The following is a 5,932-nucleotide window of genomic DNA, read 5'->3' as shown; positions in this document are numbered from 1 at the left end:
ATGAAGCATGGCTTATAAGTATGTGGGTAGGATTGGGCTCACCACCTAGCTTCCAAAGCGGACAATATCTCGGTTGGGCCTGAGAGGCCCGGGCCAGTGGGAGTGGCAGGTAGGGGTTGGAAGAGGATTCACTCTAACCACTGAAACGGGTTTTAAACCCTTGAGGGCTGGGTTGTAAGAGGATTTCCCAGGCCCAAAGAGGACAATATCTGTATGCGGATGGTCTGGACTGTCACAAGAGACGTATAGATATACATTTGCAATCTAATGTGAGCAAGATAATTTGCATATCTGAAAGTTGACAAGAAGGGATTATGAAACTTCATAAACTTTTGGGTCTAAACTGCACAAGACTTATTTTTCCACTTGCTGTGTAAGAGCAATTCAGTTTTTCCACAGAAGTATCCCTTCGTATTCAAGCGAGATAGAGATTCCAAGTGCAATACTGAAGAATGTGCTGGAGCAAGACAACAATTTCCATTCATAGTATAAAATATGCCAACAAGGAGGAGAAAAAATATTAGTCAAAGATTTGGACTCAGTTCCAAGTAAATTGGACGAGTAAGTCGCTGGTGTTATGACCCTGGAGGATGTCTTGGAGGCCCCACTGCAGGTTGAATTTTGCATTTTTTTTTTCTCTCACTTGCTTCAATCATAGAAAATTAATATACTGCATTTTAATTTGTCCTACAACTTGTATGGGCCCAAGGTCATGATTTTCACATACTTCTAGGAACAACAATATTTGTAATGCATTTTGGTGATTCTTTTTTAGGAAAGACAAGGAAAAGTTCAATTTTGTATTCTAGGAAAATATGTTGGATAAAAGTGATGCATACATTGACGTAGAAAATAAGTGAATAGTATTTCTTTCTCTTTCTGTTATACTCTTTGTCCAATAGACACCAGTTTGTTAGAGATTTTGATGTTACTTAATCTTTTTTTCCTCTATCCAGAATAAAAAAACAACCTATAGTACTCATGAATATTAACATCAGGATCTCCCAAAAGATCTTCCCGTACTCATCTCCATTGCATAAACTTAGACCCACATGCTCTCTCTACATATTTACACACTCACAAACGTCGTTCACATAGTTTTTCATACGTTCAAACCCGAATGATAAGATCAACTCTGTCTCCTTCTCTGGAAAAATCCATGCAAAACTTTCAGCTTGCATCCACAGTTACCCCAGTACGCAGTGCTCCATCCTCCCATCGAGTATGTCTCAAAACATTAACTGATAATCTTGTCTTCAAATTATGTTATATCATTTTGAAAAATCAATCTTATTTAATCATACATATCAAGTTATCAACTCTATTTTTCTTTTATTATTCTTGACAACTTTCAAAAATGTCATATGATAAGCTAGAATCGCCTATAGTGAACCACAATTCCTATAACAAAGGTAGGATGATCGTTTTCTCTTTCTCCTTCCATGTGTAATGATGTACAATAAATAGCACATTACACCACACAAGCATACAAGTATTATGTAAATACACGTTTTATTAGATTGTATGCAGAAGTGTATTAAAAATGTGATGAGAAATTTTATGTGGTCCATCTTTTTTTGTGAAAAGTACTACCAAGTATATAATACGTGTCATGTTGGTTTGATGTACATAAAAATATGTATATATATATATATATATATATATATAGATAGTGCATTATTCTATTGTTTATGCAACTTGATTTTAATGTGAGTTCATAACGTAAGCAGGAAATTAAGAACCTGAAAGGTAGATAGGGAAAAACAAATTGGAATTTAAGACCTAACAAATCCCAATAATTAATTGTGTTAACCTTTATTGTGAAGGTCCTTAGAAGTCTCTATTCACAAACTAAAACTTTTTTTTTTTTTTTTATGCATTGACCAGCATGATACGTGCTATGAATATGATATCTTATAGTAGCTATCAAATTCTTCAGATCCATTTCCACCAAGTAATATCATTTTACATAGTCACCTATGATAAGGGTAAAATAAAACTGGTGTCCTATTCTTCGTTAGGCTTCCATCAGCATTCTATTGTGTACATGGCCATAATCCTAGTACAAACTCTATATGAAAATGTGGATAGTAAATTTGTTAATATTTAGTTGCTAGGCCTACTTGCTTGATAAATTTAAAAATTACATTAGAAATGGCTGATATAAACAGCTTGGTGCATCTAATTTGTTGTCATGCTCTAAATATTTTAATATTCTTCAGTTTTTTGTCATATCCTTCTTTATTTTAATTGGATTTTAGACCAAAAATAACAGATCTTTGCATTACTTTCCAACATGTTACAATTTAATACTAATTTTTCTAGTTCTTTCTATCCCAGTAACTGGAATATTATAAGCCATATTTTGTACTATTATGCGTGAGCATTAGATTGCACGTGCATTATTATATATTTATATTCATATTCTGTGTCTTCGCTTTTAGAACAGTTTCTTCTGGTCTAATGAATGGAAGGAAGTGGAATTGGGCAACGATATGAACCACCCCAGTTGTTCATGTTCCCTAATGCATGACAAGAGCAACATGTGGTAGGTTTCTAGGAATTAAGGCGTGTTGAACAATCGTTCTATGCACAATGTCATGTTCATATCTTTAGTGGTTGCTGTCCACTGAAATTTTAGTATTTGGGTGTTTGTTACTAGAGCCAAACCTGTCTCACAATCGATTGAAATTTCTGCTAACAAGGTTTTTCTGTTTTGTTTCACTTGTTATATCTTTGAAATGTGGATATTCCATGAATTTATTCCATTTTTAAACTTTAATTCCAAAATTTATTTCTTTTAAAATCTAGGGATGGCAGCTGCTTTCATCTGGTGGGTTTGGTATTTTCCTTGGAAAATGACTATATGTATCCATCTTCATATTAATTTACCATTCTGGTTGTCTCTGTCCAACTTTGCAAACCCTTTTCTCTTTGTTTGTGAAGGAACATTTTGATATATCTATATACATATATATATATATATATATATACACATACACAACCATCCCTTTGGCTGCAGTTGTCAGGACCCGTCCAAAATTTCTTACCAGAAACTCTGATCCCAGGGAAACCCTACCGGACCCTCCAATGAAAAATCCTACAGAACCTCCCTTAAGGATTGGACTTACCATAAATTTTTTCCTACACATAAAACACACTCCAATAAACACCACCTTATTCCTCCCACCTTACTACAATTTGTTTCCACAAATTTACAGCACTCCAAAATAATAATAGGGAATCAGTAAGCAATTAAACAAATATCTATCCCATCCGTATACAAAGCATTATACAAATAAATATGACTTTAATACAATGACAGAGAAGCAATACAAGCTAGAGAGGAAAAAGGAAGGAAATGCTTCTTGGACTTTCGGCAATGAACTGAGAAGTTAGGCTTGTCCCGAACGATCAACGTCTCCCAACCTGAGCCTAGGGGAACGGAATTTAAAAACATGAGATGCTAATCATCTCAGTGAGTGACCCAATCTACTAAACAATTATAATATTAATAATATAACAATAAAAGAAACTTAATTAATCAATACCACACAATTAAATAAATAATTATAATAAATATTTGAAATAATGTTTTCTCTCAAAAACCCTTACAGTTCACTCAATTGGAAAAGTTCCCCTTTTAAAACATTTTCACAAAACCCAATAATTGTACCCAAAAATTAAGGAATAATTAATTAAATAAATTATAAATAAAATACATTAAATTAAAGATCTAGAATGTATAATAAGAAACAAGAATAATTTTAATAACAATTATTAAATTGCACACAAAATATCATAAATAAAATAACCAAAATTACAATAAAATTTACAAAAAAAATAATCAAGGAAATATCAAATTAAATGAAATGCAATAATTTAGAATGCACATAAATACAAATATTAATTTAGAACTCAATATATACATTGAAAATATTTTAAAAATCCAATAATTAAATTTAGAATAAACATCACTAGATAAGATAAATAAAATCATAAATAAATTTGTATTAAAGAAATTTGGCATAAAACAAAAATAAACTCAGTATATAAATTATAAAATTTATTGTTTAAATCAATGAAATAATCAAGGAAACATTTTTAATAAATTTTAAACCTCAATTTAAAATAGATAAAAGAATACAATAAAATTCATGTTAAAATTTCAAAATTTAAATAAATAACATCAACATGGTAAAATAAAATTTTAAAACACCAATTTTAAATAATTGATAAAAACATGAATAAATACATTTTAGAAAATACTAATTGTAAACAGGTGATAAAACAAATTAAATACATTTAATTCAAATACGACTTTAAAACTTTAGAATTTGAAATTTATATCTGAAAAATAATACTTGACGCACCATACTATATAGCAGTGATGTCCTACGATACCCAGCATCTCGAACATCGTTCGGCGAGAGGTTAAAGAGAGAAACTTGCATACGGTCACTTCGGCGTCCCGACAACGCCGCTGCTTAAACCGTCAACCCGGCCATGGAGGGGAGCGGCTTATGGCCTATATCAAACTTACCTACCCTCGGTCCGATGGCAACTCACGGGAGACATTATAACTTGCGCGCTCATCCACATACACAGTACAAAACACCAGTACTGTATGAGTGCGTTTAAAACAAATAACCATATTATTTTTAAAAATAACCATTTTTCCAAAACTCACCGTGGGAATCACCGTGGGAATCATACCCTTTTTCAAATTCACAATCCCACATTTTTTTCTTTAGTCCTCATCATAAATCCATCACTTTAAAATCCATCAATTTCACCATAAATAAATCAATTCCATAATATTTAAATGCATAAAAATATTTTTGAAGCATAATAGTTTGTTTTAATATTTTTCTTCAAATTTTTAAAATCCAACTATACCAAAAATGATATAAAAAACTATATCAAATCCGAATGCAATTAAATTCATATAGATCACCATCATAACGCCAACATTAAACTTAACAATAATTTAAATCAAACTTTAAACCATGAATCTTAAGTCCCAAAATATATTTTTGCACCAAAACACATTAAAAAAAATTATCATAAATTGACAATATAATTCTATATAGAAATTCTCTTAATATCAAATACATAAAACCTATTTCTCAAATATTTAATTATGAAATACTCCAACAATGAAATTTAATAATAATTAACAAAATCCCAAATGCATATAATCCTTAAAACCATAATATTTTATAATGCACAAATATTCAATTCCAGTCAATTTTGGCATCAAAATTCCAAATATAAATTTACTAAATATTCAACACATAAAACATATTCTTCAAATAACCAATTAACACAAAATATATATACTTTAACATCCCAAAATAATTTTGAAGGTGGGTCACTCACCTCGAGCACGCAATTAACCCAAGATCCTCCATGGGATCAATTCCACAACGCACACGTGCTCCTAGAACAACAATATTACATAACTCAAATAAATTAATATTTTATTCGGATAAATAATACCCGGTACTCGAGGAAGTTAACGCAAACGGTATCTAAAATTCACAAATAAGGTGTCTATGGAAAGCTAAGAAGATGAGGATCACATTACAGGCCTCCATTGACCCCAATTCCGCCGGTGGTGGTCGGAATTTGCCCGGGAAGTATCAGTCGAACTTCACCTCCTCATAACTCGTGAACCACTTCGAATTTAAACAATTGGAGACTATATTTGAACTCAGAAGACCCAAAATAGAGGGAAAGGAGTGGAAGATCGGACTGGACTGGCCGGAAACGGAGAGAATCATCAGAAAAACAAAATGAGTCGCCGTCGGCTCCAACCGCCGATCTGGGTGCGTCACCGATCGGCCGGCCGCTAAACTTGGCGCCTGAGCTCGCCGATGGCTGTGCTTCACTGGTAGCCGGTGCGTGTGGCCGTCCGGTGGCCGAAAAA

This window comes from Ziziphus jujuba, chromosome 8 (assembly GCF_031755915.1).
Source record: "Ziziphus jujuba cultivar Dongzao chromosome 8, ASM3175591v1".
Lineage (NCBI taxonomy): Eukaryota > Viridiplantae > Streptophyta > Magnoliopsida > Rosales > Rhamnaceae > Ziziphus > Ziziphus jujuba.
This window is presented reverse-complemented; position numbering follows the sequence as displayed.